This window comes from Papio anubis, chromosome 14 (genome assembly GCF_008728515.1).
Source record: "Papio anubis isolate 15944 chromosome 14, Panubis1.0, whole genome shotgun sequence".
Taxonomy (NCBI): domain Eukaryota; kingdom Metazoa; phylum Chordata; class Mammalia; order Primates; family Cercopithecidae; genus Papio; species Papio anubis.
The window spans coordinates 6,129,579-6,156,296 of NC_044989.1; the positions used below are offsets into that span (position 1 = coordinate 6,129,579).

Below are 26,718 nucleotides of genomic sequence, written 5' to 3' on the forward strand. Positions count from 1 at the left end.
GTAAAGTTATTACAATAAAAATGTTCTAAAACTATAAAGAGAGGTAGGTGAAGCCTCTGGATGGACAATTGCAACAAAGAAGAGTTTTTGCTAGTGTTATTGGAAAAAACAATGTGGATAGCAGGAACTTCGAAATACATATTTTGAATGCCATGAAAATGAAGACCTCCTAGAAGATGACTCAAAGGAATTTCAAAGAAACCGATTGATGTGGCTGAATTAAATATTTATTTTAAAACTTTTGAAGGGGAGACCAAACATATGCTAAGTTAACTCAGGAAGATGAAATAGCCGATGCACTTAAAGATCACATAAAAATCCTCTCAACCGAGAAAGCATCTCTGCAGTTGGAAGAAAATCAGTTAAAAAAGGAAAAGCAACCACTCCAGAAGGAACTTCAGATCTTCTTGGAAATGCACCAAGAAGAAATGAGCGTTCAGCAAATATCTGATTTGGAGAGATTGTATTTTGTAAGATAGGAGAGTAGTTTCCCAGAGCAGATGAAAACATGCTTCAGTACCTGATAGTCACAATAAATGACTATGTTACTGGCTTATGTACTTGTTATCCTATACATTTTTATTGTTATTTTAGAGTGTACTCTCTCTCTCTATATATATATATATATACACGCACACACACACATATACATACATACACACTCTTTCTACATAAATATATATACTCTTTCTACATATATATATACACACATACATACATATATATGTAACAGTAAAACAGTCTCAGGTAGGTCCTTCAGGAGGTAGTCTAGAAGAAGGCATTGCTATCAGCAGAGATGACAGATCCATGCACGTTATTGCCCCTGAAGACCTTCTGGTGGGACAAGATGTGGAGGTGGAAGAGAGTGATACTGATGACCCTGACCCTGAGAAGACCTAGATTAATGTGTGTGTTTGTCCCTTCGTTTTTAAACACAAAATGGTTAAAAATAAATAAATAAATAAACAATTTTAAAAATAGAAAAAAATGCTTACGGAATAAGAATATGAAGAGAAAAATATTTTTGTGCAGCTGTACATGTGTTTGTGTTTTGAGCTTTAATGTTGCCTGGGACTGTCTAGGTCACCGCTACTCCTAGTGATCTCTCCCTCCTCCGGACAGAGCATTACTAACATGGGTCACAGTCACAGGTCCTACATGCAGGGCTTGTATGGTTCACTTTACCTCACCCTCAAGGTGCTGGAGACTGACAATATATTCAATGTAGCACCCCATCACTTACAAATATCTTTCACTTTGTCTCATTCAATATTCCCAATTCTGAGAAGTAGGTAAGTGCAAGAAATTCACATAAAACTTAGTGGCTTAAATAATGGCTTTATTTATGTATTTCTGAGACAGGGTCTCACTCTTGTCACCCAGGCTGGTGTGCACTGGCAGTCTTGACCTACTGGGCTTAAGCAATCCTCCCATCTCAGCCTTCAGAGTGCCTGGGACCACAGGCAAGTGCCATCATGCCCAGCTAAATTTTTTTGTATTTTTTATAGAGATGGTGATGTGGTTTGGCTGTGTCCCCACCCAGATCTTATCTTGAGTTGTACCTCCCATAATTCCCATTGTTGTGGGAGGGACCTGGTGGGAGATAGTTGAATCATGGTGGTGGTTTCCTCCATGCTGTTCTCATGATAGTGAATAGGTCTCACAAGGTCTGATGGTTTTATGGGAAGAAACCCCTTTGGCTTGGCTCTCACTCTCTTTGTCTGCTGCCATCCATGTAAGATGTGACTTGCTCCTCCTTGCTCCTCACCATGATTGTGAGGCTTCCCCAGCCACGTGGAACTGTAAGTCCAATTAAACCTCTTTCTTTTGTAAATTGTCCAGTCTCAGGTATGTCTTTATCAGCAGTGTGAAACAGACTAATATAGATGGGGTCTCACCACGTTGCCCAGACTGGCCTTAAACCCTTGGGCTCAAGCAATCTTCCCACTTTAGCCTCCCAAAGCACTGATATTACAGTTGTGAGTCACTGCACCTGATATTTTGCTCACACATTTATGATGTGCTTTTGGATGAGAAATGGCAAGTCAGCCCTGTTCCATTTGGTGTCAGCTGGGCCAGCTTAAAGGCTGGGTATAGAATCACTGGGAGGTTCACTCACTCTCACATCTTTGGGTATCTGCTCCATGGAGCAGTGTAAGTTTCACAGCAGAAGAAGCACATGTGGGAAGGGAAGTGCAGCCTTCTTGGACTGTGCAATTGACCGCAGAAGGTATGAACATACCCATTTCACTCGTAAGGAAACCAAGACACAGTGCAGCTAAAAGGCAGCCCAAACTCCCTCAGAGATGATCATGAACTCAAACTCAGACCAGTTTGCCCTTCTCTTTCTTTTTCTTGTTCGTTTTGTTGTTGTTGGACTTTGTGCTTTGTTTATTTGTTGGATTCATCGTTGTTTCTTTTTGTCTTGAACCTGGTAAGCAGCCCAGCCACGATATACAGTATGGTTATTCTGACACTGAATCCGAATGGTTTCTCAAGATCTAAGCCTTCTCCTTTATTTTGAAATTAAGGGAGGTAGAGTGATTCATTAAAAGCCAAATAAGGCCACTTTTCCCCATGTCAACCCTGTGGTTGGGGCCTCTCCCTGCAGAGGTGCAGAAGCTGTATCCTCTATGGAGGAACAGTCAGTGGGGCTCTGGGGTCAGACTGCCTGGCCCCGTTCCAGTTCTAGAGCCTTAGCTGAGGAGCCTCAGGAAAGTAACTTCTATTCTTAGTTCTTCCAGAGATAGAATGCGGGTCACCACAATACCTACCCGAGGGTTGTCATCGGAATCAAATGAGATAACTGGCAGTTAACAGAGCAGCTAGCACATAGCACCTGCTGCGTGGTGCCTGGAATGAAGCAGACACATGCAGGCATTAACAAATAATCCAAATCGATAGAGGCATTCTTACTAATTCACCTAACACATTTCATTGAGCACTTTCATGTTGAGAACTACTGAAGTTTTCTAAACTTAGCTCTGGAAACTTTGATATCTCACATTCCTTTTTCAAGCCTCAATTTCTCTCTCTGTGCAATAACAATATATTTATTAGCTCCAAAATTTTTCCAGCTCTTTTTATGATCTCTAATCTATACAGTATAGTAACTTTATTTATAGTTAACAATCTGCAAGATTATTATCACAACATCCTGATTTGAAGCCTGGTTTTTTTTTTTTTTTTAATTTTAAAGAGGAATTGTATAAATCAGAAAAAGAAAACACATTGGTTTTACTCTTTGGGGGAAAAAAAGAGAAGATCTGTTACTAACATTTTGTCGTAAGCTTGTCTGGTATCATTAGGCTTATACTGAAGAAATAAATAATGTTTCTCAAAACACAGTACCTGAGGCAATTTAATTTATTGTGACATTTCTTTGTGATGTTTCTACCTGTATTTTTCCTAGTATATTCCAGGAATAAGCAAGGATCCTTGGACTTTGTGGTCTCAAGTGGACTTTGTGTTTTTGCCACCAGCCTGCAGGAGGAAGAGTAGGGAGATCACTGTCCTCACATTTCGGGAAAGCCTGGGCCAGCTGAAGTGGCCACAATTGGGTCCTGGAGGAGAAAAGGAGAGGAAGTGTCAGAGAGGAAAAGAGCAGAAACAGGCCGTGAAAGGCCATCTCCTAAGACAGGGGAGAGGTCAGCAGCCCAAGGAAGAGACCCCAACCTCACTCCGTGACAGCTCTGCGGGGAGATGAAGGACCTCCATGAGGTATCCAGGTGGTGCTCTTGGAGAGGTTGTATGCCAGCATATTCCAAGAGAGGGACTCCCAGACTGAGCAAAAGTCTGGCCTGGACCTGACAGATCAGGCGAACCACTGGCCTTCAAGGACCAGTGAAGCTTAGATGATGAGGATGTGAGCAGTGAGCTTAAAGAGTGAGAAAGGAGGCTTCCTGACATTCTGGGGGCTGTGTAAGCTGTCCATGTTCTGATGAGGCCTTATGAGAGACAGGCAGCCCCCAAATAATGCAACGTGACTGTTCCAGCTACCAAGTAGGGTACAGGCTCATAGTCAGGTTGAATTTGATATAAAGGAAATACAGCAAGGTAACCTTCCTTTCGTAACCCACTGTATGACCCTTATGCCATAAGAGTCATACTGTGGAGTCCTCTGGAGTACTCCACTAAAATAAGGACATTGTGGGTCCCTTGGAAGGCAACTCAGTTTGAAGGTAACTGACATAGCATCATCATCTTCACTTTTGCACATGCTGCTTCTTCATTTTAGACCATTTCTTCTCATCACTGTTGATATCTCCATTCATTTTAGCCTTGAAGGCACCTATCAGCTGATCTTTCAGTATCCGTGATACCTCTGTGTGGCAGGCAGTGCAAGATGCTTGACGTATATTGTCTCATTTAGCCTTCATCACTCTGCAGAGAAGATACTATTATTCTCACACTGTAGAAACCAGATAAGAAATCAAGTCTAACCCCAGCTAGATGACTCCCCCATATACTGCACTGAGAGAGAAATGAACTAGACCTCAGATTAGTTCCCATTCAACTTTCATTCTTTTGGAAAAAAAAATTCTATTACCTGTCCTCTGTATTTGAGAGGTTTCTCCACCACATTGATTCTGACAACCTTGGGTCAAAGAAGACTCAGGATCCCCAGCAGTGCTAGGGACTCCATGGGACAGGGTGGCCATCTTTATCACGAGTCCATCCAAGGCCCTAAATGCTTGATTCTGACCACAAACTTAACCAGGAGAGGGACTCTGTGCTGCATTAACACCAGGCATCATGTATGCTGTGGAGTAAAAGTGACCTTGGAGTTTAGACAAACAAAGCCATGGCTCCAGCTAGAATCACCCATCACCCCGTGGAGATTGGAGGACAGACTGCAGTGGTTGTGGAGTGGAGAGAGAATGTGTGTCTCCAAGGCAAGAGGGAGCTACTGCGGGGACACAGGCAAGGAGCCATGGTGGAGGCCATGAAGAGACAGAGGCAGGCACAGAAAGACAGAAAGGCAGACAGTATATAAGTCGGCTAGGGTGCCACAACAAAACACCAAGGATGGGGGCTTACACAGCAAATGTTTGTTCCCTCACAGTTCTGGAAGCTGGAAGGTTAAGATCAAGGTGTCGGCAGGGCTGATTTCCCCCAAGCTCTCTTTCCCGGGTTGCTGATCACCAGCCTCTCATGATACCCCCATGGGTCTTCCCTCTGTGTATGTCTGTATCCAAATTTCTTCTAGTACCATTGGATTAGAACCCACCCTGATGGCCTGATTTTAACTTTATCACCTATTTAAAAGCCCCATCTCCAAAAGCTATCAACATTCTGAAGTCCCCGGGGCTTAGGGTTTCAATATATGAATTTTGAGGGCACCAACTTTAGCCCATAATGAGGGAGTGGTAGGGAGACTACAGCCCCAATATAGTGCTCCTGGGTACTTGTGTACTTTGAGGGGCAAGGGTGGATGATAGATGGGCTCTCAGGGAAGGCACACAGCTGTGGATTCCAAATACCAGCTACAGATTCATCACCCAGAGACTTGGACTCCATGACCTTTGAGCTCCTTTGCATTTAATTCTAATATTGTGACATTGATTAGTCTCCTTGAGGGCTTCCTCTGAGCTTCCCATGGGTTTTGCTGTCACCAAGTTGGCTGCTCCTGAACAGCCTTTTCAAGACCTGGTGAGCACTTTACGGCGATGGTGCTAGGGACACCCCACTGTAATAAGCCATAATGTGCTGGGAGGGCACAGTAGCACCTGCTTCACTTCCTGTCTGGCTCAATATTCTCTCAGCCGCCTGAAACATGGCTCCACTCCTATGCCTCATTCCTGCCTCCCTTCCTTTCAGGAGTCCTGTGAATTCTGCAGAGCCAACTGCAGTTAGGACTTCAGCCTCTGTGAGCCCTGGTTTCTGACTTTACTGGTAGATTTTGCTCAGCCTAGAAAAAAGAAGGAAAGCAAGTCTCATGGTCTCCTTCCTGTGGGCCAGGGGCTATGCTTTGGTATTTCTTCTTGAGTCTTTATAACATTCCTGCAATGAAACCATAACTATAATCTTATTTTAGAGATGAGAAAACAGAGACTCCAAGAGGTGACCTAAGTCCCCGAACATAACACAGAGTAAGGGGCAGAGATGAGGTTCAGAGCCACCTGTGCTTGGCTAGGGAAAGGAGAGAGCTACACGATGGGCTCCCGCAGGGATTTGTGCCCAGGACACTGATTTTGGGGGTTGGCAAAGGCACTCACTCTCTACTTATTACAGACCTTTAAATATTTTCCCCTCAACGAGATAATGGGTTTAAGCAGGTACACACATGATTGTATATTTTTCCTGAATTCTGCCCCTGCCCTCATTGCTAGCCATGGTATAGTACTCAAAAAATAATTATTAATAATGTGGACACTCAGGATTTTAAAGGGCTTTCTTTTGGATGTGAAGAGGACTTTAACTATCCTTAAGGCATTAGATTTTAAAAGTCAAGTGTTTGTGCTGCATAAAATAAGAAGAGCTATTATCTCTGTTTCCACATACACAAGACTTGAACGCTGAGAAGTCGGGTAACCTGCTAACTTCACCCTACAGCCAACCAAGACTGCTTCCTTCTCTGGCTTATCACCAAAATTCAGGCACACAAGTTGTGAGGTCAGTTACAACCTGGAGTACTTAGAGGACTTAGTTACAAAGTGTTCATCTTTGGCTTTTTGAAGGATGTAGGGGGAGTTCATTTGCCATTGATCCATTTCTTTGGCACGTGCAATATTATTTATCCAGAACTATTCCTTATACCTACTTGCTTAGCAGGCATATACTTAATGTTTCTCTGTCTCAGTGTTCTCATCTGTAAAATGAGGCTTATTATACCTACTGCACAGGGTAATTGTTTCAATATCATATAGTGTGAGGATCAAATGAATAACCATATGGAAGGAACTTAGCACAGTTCCCAGAATGGTATGAACATGTAATAAGTATTTGCCCTAAGCATTCATTCTATGATTGGCTGAAAACACTCAATAAGTGTTAGATTAGCAATAATTATTTTTTTCAACTTTTATTTTAAGTTCAGCGGAACCTGTGCAGGTTTGCTACATAGGTAAGCTTGTGTCACAGGAGTTTGTTGTACAAATTATTTTGTCACCTAAGTATTAAGCCTAATACTCATTAATTATTTTTCTGATCCACTCTCCCCTCCCACCCTCAGGTTGGCCTCAGTGTCTGTTATTTCCCTCTATGTATCCATGTGTTCTCATCATTTAGCCCCTAATTATAAGTAAGAACATACAATATTTGTTTTTTTGTTCCTGTGTTAGTTCACTAAAGATAATGGCCTCCGTTCAATCCATATTCCTGCAAAGAAAATGATCTTGTTCTTTTTTATGGCTGCATAATATTCCATGATGCATATGTACCACGTTTTCTTATCCAGTCTAAAACTGATAAGCATTTAGGTAAGGAAGTTAAACAAAATTACCAAAAAACTCAACCCCATTACAAAGTGGGCAAAGGACATAAACATCCACTTTTCAAAAGAAGACGTACATGGGGCCAGCAAGCAATGGAAAAAAGCTCTATATGCCTGATTATTGGAGAAATGCAAATCAAAGCCACAATGAGATATCATCTCACACCAGTCAGAATGGCTACTATTAAAAAGTCCAAAAAAAAAAAAAAAAAAAAAAACCAGATGCTGAAGAGGTTGTGGAAAAAAAGAAACACTTATAGACTATTGGTGGGAGTGTAAATGAACTCACCCATGGTGGATAGCAACGTGGCGATTCCTCAAAGAGCTAATAACAGAATTACCATTCGACCTGGCAAACCCATTACTGGGTATATATCCAAAGGAATATCAATCGTTTGACCATAAAGACACCTGCATGCATACGTTTATTGCAGCACTATTCACAATAGCAAAGACATGGGATCAACTTAAATAGTTCATTTTTGAGGTGGAGTTGCGAGTTATTACCTTTTAAAATCTCTTCTTTCCCTTTTCCCTCATTATCTTTTTCTCCCCAGCAGCATAGTTGATGCATAGTTTTTTGGTGTTTTTTGTTTTTTTTCTTTGAGATGGAGTCTTGCTCTGTCGCCCAGGCTAGAGTGCGGTGGCCAATTTTGGCTCACTTCAACCTCCACCTCCGAGGTTCAAGCGATTCTCCTGCCTCAACCTCCTGAGTAGCTGGGATTACAGGCACATACCACCAACACTGGCTAAGTTTTGTATTTTTAGTAGAGACAGGGTTTCACCATCTTGGCCAGGCTGGTCTCGAATTCCTGACCTCATAATCCACCCACCTCGGCCTCCCAAAGTGCTGGATTACAGGCGTGAGCCACCATGCCGGGCCGCATAGTTTTGTTTTGTTTGGTTTTGTTTTTTCGATGGCCACTTAACACAAAGAAACCACTTCTTATATCACATTAAAAGAAGAAAATGAGTAGAAAACAACAAAAGCTTTGTTGATAAACACGTGCTATACAGTCAGGTGGATTTACTCCTTTTACTAGCAAAAGGAGTAAATTTCAAAATAGAATGTGCAAGGTCTTCAACTGTAATACTAGGCGAGAAGCAAAGAACATCTATGCTTGTTTATTTTCATTTAGCAAATTAGAAAACAAATTGAGCTTTACTGGCATTTCACGTACAGATTGACGAAAGAGTAGGTAGAATAAGAATGAAAAAATGCAGTTTGGAATGTACATTTTTTTCTTTTTCTCTAACTACTTGAGTTGAACAATCAAGAATGGTTGGAGGCCCTTCATGATGCTGCACGTCTGTGATCCCATGCTTTGGGAGGCCAAGTTAGGAGGATTGCTTAAGACCAGGAGTTCAAGACCAGCTTGGGCAACAAAGCAAAAGGGCACAGTTGGAGCCGACTGCCTACGCCACTTGCAAACGTAAATCCTGAGAATTGCTTTTGAGAGAAAAACAGTTGTGTTTTATTCCTTATCTTTCCCAAATGCATAACACAATGGTTGGTGAATTTCATCTGTTCAATCAATAAATGTTACTTACTGTTATTTTACTGTGATTAGTGAGGAATTATGCTACGTGCCTTTTTTTTTTTTTTTTTTTTTAGTTAAACCCCACAGTATTTCTGCAAAGTTATGCAATAGTATCCTTTTTTAAAGACAGAAACCAAGGGGCAGGGAGAGCATATGATTTCTCCAAAGTCATTTGGCCTCTCGGCTCTAGAATTGAAGCTAAAATCTGTCTGTCAATTCAGCATGAGGTCTCCTGGTTTCTGTCCTCATCTAAACGGAGCCAGAGCAGGGAAGGTCCTATCTTAGGTGAACTGAGGAATTAGGTGAGAGGGGCACAGGTGTGGGCTACCTGGGAAAGTTCCAAACCTCCCTGACCTTCGTAAGATTGTTCTTAGCGTTAAATAATAATGATTAATTTAAACAAGCATGTATAATTGTTTGTGGCCATTTACCACGTGAACAGACCTATCACTATCAGTCTTGACTTGGAACAGAGAGAGCACAGACTTCAGAGTCACAGACCTGGGTGAGGGCCAACTCTCTGCCCTTCACTAGCGTGGAAACACAGGTCTTCCTTTTTTCATACGCCACTAGGGGATGCTCATATTTATTTTATTTAAAATTAAAGATACTTCAAAACGGTGCAAGTTCCTCATACATAGTAAATTCCTGATAAATGAAGTAGCTATTATACATTACTATTTCACTTTTTTCATTTTCCTAAGTTAAAAAATCTTCTCACCCCAGCTACAATTCTTAAAGTTTGAATCATGGAAACACGTGAGTTATCTCATGAAAGCCAGAAACCATGTCCTAGGCAAGAAGGGCCATGGCTGTTATTCAATGTCCCTTTTTAAATGCCTTCTAACCAGATCACAGACCCAAAGAGGACCTTGAGGACCCCTGCTCCTTCTCACATCTCAGTTACAGGAAATAAGGCCAAAGGGTTTGTATTACCTGCCCAGAGTCACTCAGCGAGCTCTTGTCAGTGTCAGGACTTAACCCAGATGCCTGGGCTCCTTCTTCAGATATCTCTCCTCTGCCACCTTGCCCCATCTCACCTGCCTGGATCCTGACCATGGATTTCATCACCTGGGTCTTTGTTCCCTGGCCACTTAGGTCTTTGTTCCCTGGCCACTTTGTTCCCTGGCCACTTTGTTCCCTGGCCACTCCTCAGACTCTAGACTTGCATGGAGTCTAGGCAAAAAGAGATTCGTAATGTGTGGTCACCCTGGCCTTGGGTGCGTCCTCTGTGTGTGGCTCCTCGTGGTGCCTCCTGACCAGTTTCCTTGTGCCTTTGCTTTATCTCTTCTGTGTTTACTTGGATTACCAGAATTTGCGTGTCAGGAATTCTAAGACACAAGGTGTGTCCCCAAACCACTCCATATAGGGTGTATTGTGGGCTACCTAAGAAACTTTTAGCACTTGAGTGATTTCAGGCACTTATATGCAAAATGCTCACAAAGACATGCAACTCACACAGCCACATGCATACAGGTGTGCCTGTACACACGCAAATTCTCATGTGTGCATGCACACGCATGGGCACACACAAGCATGCACTAGCACACACACACACACAGCTTCCAAACCATGTCATCCATTTCGCATTGTAGCTCTGAGTGAGTGATCTGATAAAACAAAAAATATGTGGGGCCTATGTCTCGTCTGTAGACTACCTATGAGATGCAATTTCTCTGAGATTTTCAAACCGTCTGGCATCTGCAGACTTCAAAACCACTTATAGATATTATAAAACCAGCTCTGATTGTACCATGATGATTGCTGACATTTAGTGTCTGTCAGCCTGGGGGAGGAAAAAAAAAAAGAAAGAAAAGAAAAAAACGCTTTGCCCCACTAGGATTTCTCCAGCTGGGGCAGCCGAGGCTGTGGCTGTCAGGGGAGGCCCGTGGGGCTGTCTCTGCTGCAATGCTCCAGTGAGTCCTTTCTGCAGCCCAGCATTTTTTGGGCCACAGAGCTCTCATTTCCCCCTTGACCACACTGGTTCTGTGTCCTTTCACACCTGACCCCTTTGACTGACAAACTGGAACAGTACCTGGGAACAAAAGGCAGTTATATAAAATCTAAAGCAGCATATTAATATTTCATTAGCAATTCTTTTCTCTCTGAGGCTGACTGACAGCTCCGTCAAGATAGTGGCAAAGCTGATTTTAATTATTTTTTTTTTCAACCTGCATCGCTACTCTCACTGCCTCTTCCTGCTGTAAATCAGTCAGAATGTTTTCCTTCATTATTACCACAAGTGCTCAGCAGTCTCTAATTACTCTAAAGAATTTCTTATCTTTTATTTCTAAAGCTGAGATTTTGCAGAGAAGGAGAACGAGGGAGAGAGCCATAATTAACTGTGCAGCTGTTGGTAGTCTGCCCAAGTCTAGAACTGTGGCCGTCCCCCCTCCTGTCTGCTCGGCTGTTAGGGGAGACTGGGTGCAGTAATGATAGCACGCTCTTCAAAGCAGGGAGAGCTGTGCATCCAGCACACTCCCTTTGGAAATGCTCTTCAGAATCCATTTTTAATAGCAAGATGATTAAGGAGCACACTCAGGAAGCCTTGGCACACACGTGCCTAAGTGCACAGGGCTTGCATCCCTGGGAGGAGCAGTCCGGGCTGCAGGAGCCTCTGTGTACACCCAGCAGGGCGCTCCGCATTCCCAGCTAGCAGCCTGAAGACGTGGCTAGGTGAGGCTCTTGCCAGAAGAAATCAGGAAGCATATTATGTAGCTTTCTGCTGGGCAGATTGTGAGACTAGGTCTCCTCCCTGGGAAATGGGTCCCGTCTCCTCATGAGTGCCAAGCACAGAAAGGAGAGGGACCATTTCAGACAAGTGATGAAATATATATTATCTAACCACCCTGGAGGCATATATCCTTGTCATTAGATATAAAAAGCTTCTTTCCGGGGATTGCATTAGCTTCCTGGTATTACGACTTACAAGGAGAGCAAAATGCAAATTGAGAGTTTTCATGATAATCGGCCTTTTCTATATTTCCCCTGCATTGAATCTGCCTCTGGCCGTCTCTTTGAGTTTTATTGTGTTGACGAATCTCAAACTGATTATTCCTTGGAAATAAGGAAATAAGCAGAAATGAAGATAGGGCACACAGCATATATCTTACAGAAATATGACTTAGAGCCAGAACCCAGAAAATGTTGAGTTTTGTGTTGTCTCGTGGGTGACACACTCCCAGCTGGGCAGCAGGGGTCTGTGTAAATGGAGGAGATGAGGAAAACTCTGAAATTAAGCCACGAGTTCTTTCCTGAGCAGCTGTGCTATAAAATGGTTCAACACTGGCGGCCCTCTCGCAGGCTAATAGGCACCTCCCTTCTGATGGGGGAGACCACCTGCACTAATGAGCCTGCGATTATGCAGCCCCTTGGATGGCTCCTATGGGCATTCCTTGTGGACAGGCGCCCCAGCTCTGATGAACGACCTGCTCAGGATTTATGATGTGGAAGTCCTCCCCTCAGGGACCAGCCAAAGCCCCTCCAACTCATTCAAATCTTGATTATCAAGGCTTCAAAATGCAGTTTGTAAAGGTGAGAGGCCACCCCCATCTCTCTGGTTTTCTGATGAGCGCATGGAGTGGGGAATCTCATGGACATGGGCTCACAGTGACACTGGGCAGGCAAGAGCAACAGCTCACAGCGTGCATGTCAAGGGACAGAGACATCACGCATACTCAGGAGCCTTTCTGGGGGCCTCAACTGGAAGCTGATCAAGGCTAAAGGAGCGGAGATTGTGGGAAAGCGAAGTATTAAGGAATGGGAGCTCAGAGGGTCTGGCTGTGGCACTAACCAGGCACATGTCCTTGGAGAAAGTCCCTGGCCACCCTCCTCCCCACGCATTCAACAAATGAGCAAGATGCTCACCGCCCCGCCAGTCTCACGTGATGCTCTTGGAGAGAATGGAGGCAAATGCACTGGGACCTGAGAAAGCAGCAGTAACAACAGGCATCTTGTGTTTTATTTAAAATGGAGAGTTATGTCCATTTGTATAAACGCAACATTTGGTCTGAACTTGCACCTGGGCTAAGGCAAGCTTGCTGTCAAAAAGACTCACTCACCGTCTGAACCAATCACCTCTCTATTTAGAGAAAAATATATATTTGCCATTATTCATTCCCTAGTCCATTGAATTCTTATTTAAAGAGGACCTTGTGTCTTTACTGTGGTATGATTCCTCCAAAAATAAGTTTTGATTTGCTATGTAATATAGAAATACAAATTTTTCCCTACTTACTGAATGAAGTGTCATGTCTGCAAAATCTCCACGAACCCATCAGGCCATGGTGGTTGTAAAAAAGGAGATAAATGAAAGGTCTGATCTGTTGGGGAGATGCTCTCTCTCGCTCTCCCCTGTGATGGGATTTAAAGCAGGAGGCAGCGAACCAAGCATTAACAAGGCTGATGAGTCAGCATGGCCAAGGGCAAGGGCGCCGCTCTTTTTCTCCACCTGTAAAGTGAGATTGATAATCTCTTGCCACCATTACTCCTACAAGGATGTGTGAGGATGAAGGGACCGGTATCTGCTGAGAGCTTTTTGCTATTCCAAGAGGATAAGCAACAATGTCTACTGGTCCAGTAGCTATAAATTAATATCAAATACACAATACTAGTGACAATAATAATAGGAGTAGCTTTGCCCTGCACAGCACTGTGTGGTTTCAAGAGCAACTATACACATGTTACGTATCTGCATTTGAACGTAAAACAGCCCCATTTTACAGACAAAGGAATTAAGGTGGATAGGGTTAAGTCATTTCTAAGGTAACAAAGCTAGTAAATGACAGCCATACGTGGAGTCTAGGAATCTATGTTTCACACTCTGCCCCACACCATCTCCTTGCTCATGCTTGACTCTGCCAACTTGAAATATCTCTGGTCCGCCAGGGAGATTGAAAAATGATCAGGAGTTGGGAGACCTGGATTCTACTCCAGGGCTTCTTTGTGAAAGTCTTTTCACATCCGTAAGCTCTTCACCTATAAAAGTCAATGCCATTTAAAATTCACTGAGGCTCTTTCAGTTCCAAAATTGGACACAATCCATGATATCAGATATAATGTTGACTTGTCAAAGAAAAGGTGAATGGGATGTTTTTCATTAGATTCATTGCATGTAATTTTTTATAATTTTTGTTCAATTAATGTCATATGTAATATTTACTATATTTAAAAATATTGCCGGGCGTGGTGGCTCAAGCCTGTAATCCCAGCACTTTGGGAGGCCGAGACGGGTGGATCACGAGGTCAGGAGATCGAGACCATCCTGGCTAACACGGTGAAACCCCGTCTCTACTAAAAAATACAAAAAACTAGCCGGGGGGTGGGGCCAGCTACTCGGGAGGCTGAGGCAGGATAATGGCATGAACCCAGGAGGCGGAGCTTGCAGTGAGCCGAGATCCGGCCACTGCACTCCAGCCTGGGCGACAGAGGGAGACTCCATCTAAAAAAAAAAAAAAAAAAAAAAAAAAATTGTATATTGAAGTGAGATCTATTTCTGAGTAAACATGCTTAAAAGCACATAACAGAACAATATAAAAACATAATCTGACTTATAGGAGTTTGATATAAACTCTTTTAATGCTATGTTATTTTTATTAAAGGATTTAATACTATACTATGATGGATAAAGAAGGCCTCCAGGATAAAAATCCATGGGCTTTTTGTTAAATATAAACTTAATTTCTTAAAAAGAGACTGACTAAATTTTGCTTTTAACAGCGAGTGTTAATGCAATCAAAGTAAGAAGAGTGGGCAGACTGCATGTAAAATGGACATCAAACCATCTGAACATATCTTTCTTACATTCCTGAAATTTGTCTTTTTAGGTTTTCACCATTTGCTAAACATCTCTGTCTTCAAAAAAGCTTCTACTAAAATGTAAACCTACCATGTAAGAAAGTGATATTCTTCTCATTAGATCTTCCTATCAATTTATCATATTCCTTGACCATTTGCTGAGTGAGTTCTGAGAAAATCGGACACAGGACAAGTGATTATTAAACAGGAAGTTAGAAAGGGAAGAAAACATTCCTGAGGGTAGGAAACTGTGGAATGTGAATCTTCATAATGCAGGAATCCCAGGTGGCAGAGTAGTGGGAAAGCTTGTGAACCTTTCTGTGCTGAGAGAAACTAGCCAAAGTCCTTTTTCATTTTTTCCTCCAGCTGAACTTAAGCTCCAAGGTGAGAAAACGTACTTTTGACATCAAGAATCATGAACAAGAATTTTCTGATGAGCAAACTCAGATGCTTATGACTGTTCCCTGATCTCTAAAAGGAAAAGGTTAAATTGGAGTTCAGCTCAATTCAATACAAGATGTGCTGGGCACTTGTTCTTGTCTAAGGGGAGATGACAAGGGCCATGATAGAAACAAAAATACCAAGATACAGGAGCTCCCTGACCTCCTTTCTTCAGTGCGATGGGGAGACTGAAACGTGTGCCCTGACTCACTGGGCACAGTCTGATAAGCTCTTTGCTCATTGTGTGCTTGTTTACAGTCATACACTCCTGGGAAGCAACGATCATGTCTTAATTTATGAAGTCCCTGTTTGCTGACTCTGATATCCTATATGCTGAAAATCAGTTAATCAGTGTCAGTTAAGTTAATGCTAGAGACACTAAAACAATGGAATTCAAAGTTGGAAGCAATTAATTAGGTGAGACAGATAGTACAGAAAATTTCCTGGGGCCAATGGCTACTGAGCGGGGCTTTAAATACTGTATAAGATCCACTTAGGCAAAGCCATGTAGGGGTGGAGTCTTCTATAAAACCTCAATGGTTTCCCGACAGAAAATTTTATGTTATTCAACTTTTGTGATGCCTCTTCTCTCACCTAAGATACAATTTGCAAAGTTTAAGTCTGTCTAATTCAGAATAAATCACTACTCATATACTTGAGTTAGCCAAACCACAAAGAATGCTTGCATGGAGATCAGGAGGGCTGCAAACTCCCTTCCAATGTCATCCTTTCCCATCTTCGGTGGTGGTCACCGAGGCAAGTGGAGGGCTAAATGTTGGGAGTAGATGTGTTAGTTCTGCTGCAGCTGGGCTTTGGTATCTAATAGAGAAGAAAGATGTCAACAATTTGTGAGGAATAGCACCTGGAACAGGGTTCCAGCTGCCCATACTTAGAGTCTCAACAGGAATTAAATGCATGAAACAAATATAATAACACAAATTTCAACTGATAGAAATCATTTCAACACTGAATCTCGCACTGCTTGAATACTCTCCAGCTTTGAAAGACAGAGAAATAGAAGCATAGAGAATGATTTGAGAAGTAAAATGCAAAGCAAGTCAAGTGTTGTAGAGCTGTGAAGCTTTGTAGCTGAAAATGATTCTATGGATCAGTGTTTCTCAAAATATGGATTAGAGATCTATATCAGAATCACTACACTTTTGTCCCCTACATCTCCACCACCCATGATTTCCTGGCTTAATCCAGGGATTCAACAGATCCAGGGTGGGTCACAGAAATCTGCATTTTTAACTAGTACTGATTTTTTTTTCCACTGATTTTCCTCTGAAATTTTATGCCCAATGGGGAAGTCCATTCACAGCGAGGGAAATGAGCCTTGGAAAAGCTCACTACATGAAATTGATCATGGACAAGGGCAGATGTATTATACTGAGAGTTTCCCAAAGAGTCATTGACATTCACCTTGGCAGTGACTGGCTCTAATGGGAGCCACTCACTGAATTTTCATGCTTTGTCAGCACACAGATGTGAGCAGGGAAGGTGGAGGAAAGCACAAACCAGAATTCACTTTTCATTACATGAGCAAAAGCTGTGCCATAGAAATAGGATGACTATGGGTTTGAGCACATGTAAGGCATTGCATCCCCAACGCAGCTGCTTCTGGACTCTAGGAGGTTAGCCTGATCTTTATATCTCAGTGTGGATGCTAATATGCAAACAAACATCTAACAAACAAAATAAAGAACTTTTTTTTTTTAATCTTTGCCATAAAGAAGTCTGTAAAGAGCCAGATAGTGAATATTTTAGACTTTGCAGGCCACATGATTTGTATCTCAACTGCTCAATTGTACTTTGAAAGCAGCCATAGACAATACATAGAGTAATGACGGTGGCTTTGTACAAGAAATACTTTGTTTTACTATTTACAAAAACAGTAGAGGACCAAATTGACTCTGGCTGAGTTTTAGACCCTGAATTTATACAGCATTACTATCCTAAGAATTTATAGACTGTTGCTGCTATTGTTGTTTGTTGGCTTAGCAAATTTTGAGTTTTATGATTTTACATATGCCCCTTCCTCTATCTTTTCTTAGAAATAAATGACATGATGTATTAACACATGTCTTGAATAGAACTAGCACCTTCTTACTGGGTATTTTCCTTTCTTTCATTAGTGTCTTAGGCTATGTAAACATCTTTATAAATTAATCTTTTTTATATGTAAGTAGCATCAGTATTTTAACTTAAATCACCTCAATATACTAAAAACAGTGTTATGCATGCTTAGCTTTACCAATTTTAGCAGCATTTCTCCAAACTTTTCTGCAGGAGTACAGTCACCTTCATAGCCACCCTTACCTAGGCTTTTCTGGATGAGGGGGTATCTCTCATATGATCCTCTTCAGTTATGCATTCATTCTATAACTAAATGGTTCCCAGAAATTCCTCTCCTCTTATGCTCTCATGCAAATCCACTGGGTTCCATGTGGTTGGCAACTGCTAATTTTTTTTAAAATTATTTCTTTGCTTCAGAAAGACATGACTCATTCTTCTGGTCAAGTCCACTTCTACTGGGAATTGCCACTCCTGCCGAATGACTATACCTCTCTGAATATGAGTGTTCCTTTCACATGCATTGACATTAAAGGGTGCCAGAGGCAGAAGAACTAAAAGATGGTCTTAGGTAAAGTGGGAAGGATGCCTCTATTTCTGTCCTATAATTTGTCACAAAGGTGTTAACAGAGCTCTGAATTATGTCTGGATAATTTCAACAGTCTTAATAAAAACACCATTTGAGTTTTTACTTTTGGGGCTCACTCTTTGTCTGTAAAACTCAAACCTGGACAAACACATTTGGAACCAAGACAAAAATTATTTAGAGACCTTTCTATATCATTTCCTTTTCTGACTAATCTTGCACAAGTGGAGACCAAGCCGTCATGCTCTATCCTTGTTTCTGTAAGAAGGGAGTCTCCTCAGCTCCTCTACGAGCGGGCATGTGGTGCTCACCACAGATGAGGAAAAATTCCAACATTCAGCTTAACCAACCATTCATCCTTCAAGAAACACACCCCTTGTGTAAAGTGTAACTCTTTGGTCTCAGCCTTTTTAATTCAATCAATTAATTGTTCTTTATTTGACCTTTAAATATTGGTATTTTCAAGGCTAAGCATATGTCCTCTCTGTGTTTCAGTCTCTACTCTTTCATGATAATTTTCTTCTCCAGGATTTCAATAAGAATATACAGTCAGAGGGCTGCTAAATTGAAATTTTCAACATGATTTTTATCTCTGCAATCCAAATGAAGAGACCCCAAATCTATTTAAGTATCTCCAGTTCCAATATCTGAAGACAGTGCCTTATCGTGGACTTGGCAGCAACTCTTTCCTTCAGGCTTTCGGGGAGCATGGGATGAAAAAGTTCACTTCTTGGGTTTCTCCAACAGCTCTACTCCCACTAAAGGTGAATGCCTGCTGGGGCAGGGCACTTTTAGTGCTTCTCCTTTGCCTCCACCCCACCCCACCTGCTGGTTCTTATTCTTCAATGCCATCTGCTATACTGCAGCCTGAATTACAGCACCAAATGACATTACATCAATGCAACAAGCAACATCTGAGAAACCATTGGACAAATGTAACTGCAACAAAACCTCATACAAAGCCTCAGAACCCTGAAAGCACCCAGAAATGAGGTCAATTGATCGTAATACAATATATATTACAGTTATATCCCTAAGGAAAACAATAATTAAAAAATCAAGAATCTGCATTCAAATGATAACAAATTCAAGAAAACAATAAGAAAAGTTCCAGCTATCTCAGATGATAAGGAACCAGCATGAGGACGCTGGTACAAAATGCCAGAGTGTTTTGTCATCCTCAAATGATTCCACTAGCTCACAAGCAAAAGATTCTAACCAGAGTGAAATGTCTGAAATGGCACATATAGTTTTCAGAATATGGATGGCAAGGAAACTCAACAAGATCCAAGATAAAGTTGAAATCCACACAAAGAAGCCAGGAAAATGCTCCAAGATTTGAAAGACAACATCACTATGTTAAGAAATAACCAAACGAAACTTCTGGAATTAAAAAATTCATTTAAGGAATTTCAAAATATAGTTGTAAGCCTTAGCAACAGACTAGACCAAGAAGAAGAAAGTTTTAGAGCTCAAACACTGGTCCCATAAATCAACCCAGTCAGAAAAATAATAATAATAATAAAAAGCACTTATAAAAAGGAATGGGCTGGGCGTGGTGGCTCATACCTATAATCCCAGCACTTTGGGAGGCTGAGGCGGGTGGATCACCTGAGGTTGGGAGTTCAAAACCAGCCTGACTAACATGGAGAAACCCTATCTCTACTAAAAATATGAAATTACTCAAGCGTGGTGGCACATGCCTATAATCCCAGCTACTAGGGAGGCTGAGGCAGGAGAATCACTTGAACCTGGGAGGCAGAGGTTGCAGTGAGCCAAGATCCTGCCATTGCACTCCAGCCTGGGCAACAAGAGTGAAACTCTGTCTCAAAAAAAGAAAACAAACAAACAAAAAAAAACAGAAATGGAGCCTTCAAGAAATAAAATATTACATAAAAGCAACCAAGTATACGACTTATTGGCATTCATGAGAGAGAGGACAAAATAAGCAACTTGGAATATACATTTGAGGTTGAAAGTCAGGAACATTTTCCCAGTCTTGCTAGAGAGGTAAACATGCAGATACAAGAGATCTAGGCTCCTCTGACATAGAATACGAGATGGTCATCCCCAAGGCATATAGTCACCAGACTATTCAGGGTCAATGTGAAAGAAAAAAGTCTTAAAGGCAGCTAAAAGAAAGGGTCATGTTACCTATAAAGGGAAACCCATCAGACTAACCACAGACTTCTCAGCAGAAACCTGAAAATCTCGAAGAGATTGGGAGCCCATTCTTGGCATTCTTAAAAAAAAAAAAAAAAAAGTCAACCAAGATTTCCAAATCCCACCAAATTAAGCTTCACAAATGGAGGAAAATTAAATGTTTCCAGATAACAAAATTGCTAAGGGAATTTGTCACCACCAAACCAGTCCTATAAGAGATGTTTAAGGGAGTTCTAAACACAGAAATGAAAGGATGACATACTTGCTACCACAAAAGCAAAAACAAGCACATAGCTCCTGAACCCCATAAAGCAATTACCCAGATGGAGACTATGAAGCAACTAGCTAACAACATTATGATAGAAACAGAACTTCACATATCAATATTAACCTTGAATGTAAACGACGTAAATGCTCCAGTTAAAAGATATAGAGTGGCAAACTAGACTGAAAAAAGAGCCATCCTTCTGCTATCTTCAAGAGATTCCACTTAAACGTAATGATACCCATAGGCTTAAAGTAGAGAAAGGATAAAGATGCATCATGCAAATGGAAAACAAAGAGCACAGAAATCACTATTCTCATATTAGATAAAAGAGACTTTAAATCAACAACAGTATTTAAAAAAACAAAGAAGGGAATTACATAATGATAAAGGGTTTATTGAACAAGAAGACTTAAGTATCTTAAATATATATATGTGTATATATATATATATGCATACCACACCGAAGAACCCAGATTTATAAAACAACTACTTTCAGATCTAAGAAAAGACTAACAGTCACACAATTAATAGTGGGGGACTTCACTACCATACTGACAACATTAGACAGAAAACTAGACTTAAATTCAACACTTGACCAGTTGGACCTAATAGACATCTACAGAATACTCCACCTAACAGTCGCGTGATATACTTTCTGTTCATCTGCACATAGCACATACTCTAAGATTGACCACGTGGTCGGTCATAAAGCAAGTTTTATAAAGGGAGAAAAAAACAATAGAGACCGGGTGCAATGGCTCACAGCTATAATTCCAGCACTTTTGGAGGCCAAGGCAGGTGGATCACCTGAGGTCAGGAGTTCGAGACCAGCCTGGCCAACATGGCAAAACCCTGTCTCTACTAAAAGTACAAAAAACAATTAGCTGGGCTTGGTGACGGGTGTCTGTAATCCCAGCTTCTCAGGAGGCTGAGTCAGGAGAATCCCTTGAACCCGGGAGGCAGAGGTTGCAGTGAGCCAATTTTGTGCCACTGCACTCCAGCCTGGGTGACAAGAGCAAGACTCTGTCTCAAAAAAAGAAAAGTAGAAATCATACCAAGCATCCTCTTGGACCACAGTGGAATAAAAATATAGATTAATACCAAGAGGTACTCTCAATACCACACAAATATATGGAAACTAAACAACTTCCTCCTGAATGACTTTTGGGTAAACAATGAGATTAGTGCATAAATCAAAAAATTCTTTGAAACAAAGAAAAATAGGGACACGATATACCAATACCTCTGGAAAGCAGCAAAAGAAGTAAAATGAGGAAAGTTTATAGTGCCAAATGCCTACATCAGAAAGATAGAGATCTTAAATGAACAACCTAAGCTTGCACCTAAAGGAACTAGAAAAACAAAAACACAAACTAAACCCAAAGCTACTAGAGGAAAAGAAGTAACTGAAATCAGAACAGAACTAAATGAAATTAAGAGATCCCCAAATCATACAAAGGATCAATAAAACAAAAGTTGGTTATTTGAAAGGATAAAAATGATTGATATACCTCTTGCTAGATTAACAAAGAAAAAGAGAGAAGGTCCAAATAAGCAGAATCAGAAATGACAAAGGTGACATCACAACCAATCTCACGGAAATACAAAAGATCCTCAGAGACTATTATGAATATCTTTGTGCATTCAAACTAGAAAATCTAGAGGAAATGAATACATTCCTGGAAATACACAACCCCTAAAGATTAAAGAAGCAGAAATTCTTAGCATATCAATAACAAGTAATGAAATTAAATTTGTAGCCAAAAAATAAAAAACAAAACAAAACAAAACCCTACCAACCAAACAATGCTCTGGACCATATACATTCGCTGTCTAATTCTACAAGATGTACAAAGAAGAACTAAAACCAATCCTACTGAAACTATTTCAAAAAATCAAGGAGGAAGGATTTCACCCTAATTCATTCTATGGAACTAGTCTAATCCTAATACCAAAATCTGATAAAAACACAACAACAAGAATAAAACTACAGGCCAATTTACCTGATGAACACAGATGCAAAAGTCCTCCACAAAATACTAGCAATCCAAATCCAACAGCATACCAAAAAGTTAATTTGCTACAATCAAGTGGGCTTTATCTCTGAGATGCAGAAATGTTCAACATACACAAATCAGTCAATTTGATTCACTACACAAACAGAATTAAGAACAAAAAAAATATGATCATCTCAATAGATGTAGAAAAAGCTTATTATAAAATTCAACATTCCTTCATAATAGAAACCCTCAACAAACTTGATATCTAAGGAATACTCCTTAAAATGATAAGATTTATCTATGACAAACCAACAGCCAACATCACACTGAACAGAAAAAGGCCGGAAGCATTCCCTCTAAGAACTGGTACAAGACAAGAATGTCCACTCTCATCACTCCTATTCAACAGAGTACTAGAATTTTTAGCTGGAGCAATCAGGCAAAAGAAAGAATCAAAGGCATCCAAATAATAGAAAATCGGGAAGTCGAATTATTTCTCTTCACTGACAATATAATTCTCTTTATAGAAAACCCTGAAGATTCTGATAAAAAGTCTCCTAGACCTGATAAATGACTTCAGCAAAATCTCAGAATACAAAATTAACATATAAGAGTAACTAGCATTTTTATACACTGATAACATTCAAGCTGAGAACCAAATCAAAAACTCAACCCCATTTACCACAGCCACAAAAAATGCCTAGAAATATGTTTAACCAAGGAAATGAAACATTTCTATAAGAAATACTAAACACTGTTGAAATAAATCATAGATGACACAAACAAATGGAAAAGCATCTCAATTCCATGGGCTGTAAGAATCAATATTGTTAAAATGTTTATACTGCCCAAAGCAATCTACAGATTCAACACTATTCCCAACAAATTAACAATATTATTTTTCACAAAATTAGCAAAATCTATTCTAAAATTTATATGGAACCAAAAATATCCCAAATAGGCAAGGCAACCTAAAAAGAATAAAGAGAAAACATCACACTACCCAACATGAAACTATGCTACAAGACTACTGTAACCAAAACAACATGGTACTGTCACAAAAATAGACATGTAGATCAATGGGAGCATAGAGACCCCTGAAATAAAGCTGAACACATACATCCAACTGATCTTCAAAAAGCAAACAAAAATAAATAATTGGGAAAGAATATACTATTCAATAAGTGGTGCTGGGAAAACTCGTTAACCATATGCAGAAGAATAAGACTGGACACGTACCTCTCACCACATACACAAATTAACTCAAAATGGATGAAAAACTTAAATGTCAGACCTAAAACTATACAAATGCTAGATGAAAACCTAGGAATTGCCCTTCTAGACCTTAGCCTAGGGAAAGAATTTATAATGAATTCTCAAAAAGCAAATGCAACAAAATGAAAAATAGACAAATGAGACTTAATCACACTAAAGAGCTTCTTCACAGGAAAAGAAAATATCAACAGAGTAAACAGACAACTTACAGAATGAGAAAAAAAATATTTACAAACTATGTATCTGGCAAAGGACTAATATCCAGAATCTATAACAACAAATAGCCCCGTTAAAAACAAATAACCCAATTATAAAGTAGGCAAAAGGCTGCAATGAGCTATGATCACACCACTGCACTTGGCCTGTATGACAAGAGCAAAACCCCAACTCTAACAATAATAATAATAGTAATAATTTTAAAAGGTGAGCAAGAACATGAACAAAAGAACACATACAGGCAGCCAACAAACATAAAAAGATGCTCAACATCACTAATCAGAAAGATACAAATCAAAACCACAATGAGATACCATCTCACACCAGTCAGAATGACTATTATTAAAAAGTCAAAAAACAATAGATGCTGGCAAGGCTGCAGAGAAAAGTGAAGGTTTATACACTATTGGTGGGAATGCAAATTAGTTCAGCCCTTGTGGAAAGCAGACTGGAGATTTCTCAAAGAATTAAAAATAGAATTATCATTCCACCCAGCAATCCCATTATTGGGCATATACAAAAAGGAAAATAAATTGTTTTAGCAAAAAGACACCTGCATTTGTATCTTTACTGCAGCACTATTTACAATAGCAAAGACATGTAATCAACCCCGGTGCCCATCAATGGTGGATTGGATAAAGAAAAAATGGTACATATACACCATGGAACACCACACAGCCATAGAAAAGAATGAAACCGTGTCCTTTGCAGCAATGTGGATGCAACGGGAGGCCATTAACCTAAGTGAATCAACAAAGAAACCCAAAACCAAATACTACGTGTTCTCACATACAAGTGTGAGCTAAACGTTGGGTACACTCAGACACGAGGATGAGAACAATAGATACTGAGGACTCCAAAACCGGGAGAGAGGGATGGAAGCATGGGTTGAAAAACTAGTTATCAGGTACAGTGTTCACCAATTGGGTGGCGGGATCATTTGAAGTCCAAACCTCAGCATCACCAATATATCCATGTAACAAACCTGAACATGTACTCCTTGAAGCTAAAATTTAAAACTATATATCTGAAGACATTTCAAATTCCAGTTCCGGTGGCCTTACTTGTCCTCTTATGTTCCTTACTGCGAATGGCACCACCGTGGGAACCAGAAACCAAGGAGTCACCCATGCCACACTTCCCTTTACCATGCTCCCCATCCCCAATTGTGTGCAACATCCTATAGATTTTCTTTGTCCTAAATATCTTTCCAATCAAAATCCTTCTCTTATGAACAAAAAAAATTTTTAATGATTACTTTATTATAAACTTAATTATGGTCATCATTGAACAGTAAGCAATATATAAACTAATGCATAAATTATTCCAACTTCCTCTACAGCCACTCTGACTCCTCAAAATGAATGCTGTTTGCTATGATTTTTCCATGAAAGTTCAGTGGAATGCAAATATCTATTACTATATATTTTTCTGTAAATTGACTCTAGAAACAAATTCAACTATAGCTGTAGAGTTAGCTAGATTTTTCTAAAAATATTTTAAATTGAATGTAGCGCTCCCAACAGACATGAAAGTAATAGCGCCAGAGTGACCCAACAAAAATGAAGTCCTACAATCAAGATTGTCTTTTGAGAATCATGTCAATTTTGGCTTGGATAAATAAGCAATTTTTATCCGGTTTACCTTCAGCCCTGAGATTTAAGTTCCACAACCAGAATAAACTCTCCATGCTGGATTGTGAGATGCTAAGTTGTTTAGTGTCTTCATTATTAAAGAATGTGGCAGAGAAGCCATCTTTAGAGGGTCCACATACCTCAACCACAAAATGGACACATGCTTAGTCTCTGTATGTGACAGCCTCTCACTCAGTCAGGCTTTGGTCAGAATTTTAATCTGCTGAGGAGATTCAGTTAAAGGTATTCTACTCCACCACTCCCTTCTGCTCCTGTTTATCCTTAGAACAATTTTCCAAATTACTGGGTCTCCGCTTACAAACTTTCAGTAGCTTCCTCTTGCCCTCATGGTAAAGCCCGAGCTCCCTAGACCTTAGAGGGGCACAAAAAGCACTGTCCTGTCTACTCACCTCCTGTCCAGGGTCATCCTCACCTATAGCCCTGGACTCCATGCATAACGAAGACCTGGGAGACACCTGACACCTCGGAGCAAACTTTCTCATCCTACACTCTCTTCCTTGACCACCTTCACCCGGGAACATCTTACTCTTTCTTCAAGTTTAAATATTTGCGTAGTTGAAAAAAGTGGATTATACAACTACATAGTTCATGAATTTTTTAGTTGTTGTTAAAAAGACTTTTAGACACACAGGGAAAAGTCTGAAAATAGATATAATAAAACTGAGTGAGAAATGTCAAAAGGACTTTTCTTTCCATTTTATTACATGTGTTTTCTGCAACGAGTGTGTGTTATATGTGTTATGTAATTTTAAGGCTCAATGTAGGTATTTGATTCCTGTGAAAAGCCATCTCTTCTTGATTTCACCCACTCCCAATTTTGATTTTGTGCATTTTCTCTAAACTCCTCACAATTCTCTGAACTCATCCTCTCTTAACAACTATTTTTATTCTCCAGTGGTCTGTCCATAGTCTATCTTGCTGGCAGGACCACACATTCATTTGAAGGTAAGTACTCACCTGTCTTCTACGCAGGAGCTCCGGCATCTAGCACAGTGCCTAGCACAGAGCTCAATAAACGATGAATGAATAGAATCCATGTGTAAGAGGAAACCTGCAGAGAAGCAGGGCCGTCTTAGCAAGAGTGCCTTTTCTGCTCAAATACATGGGTGGGCGGGCACAGGGAAGTGTCCCTGGGCCTCGCTGAGCCTGCTTCCACCCAGACAAGAAATCATCACCATCACCATCTCCAGCACAAACAGGCTGGCACGCTCAGCATGAAAGCTGTCTAGGAAAATTTAAGTAATAGTGGAGTGTGGATAGAGCTTATGA

General features: G+C 40.5%; 1 long non-coding RNA gene across 1 annotated transcript in view; it reads right to left on the minus strand.

Moving 5' to 3' along the window:
* Positions 1–1,901: 1,901 nt before the first annotated feature.
* The window catches only part of LOC110741006, a 42,777-nt gene continuing 17,960 nt past the window's right edge, over positions 1,902–26,718 (minus strand). Inside the window, exon 4 of the long non-coding RNA XR_002516488.2 lies at positions 1,902–3,563. This is a non-coding gene — a long non-coding RNA (uncharacterized LOC110741006). The remainder of the gene's footprint in view (positions 3,564–26,718) is intronic.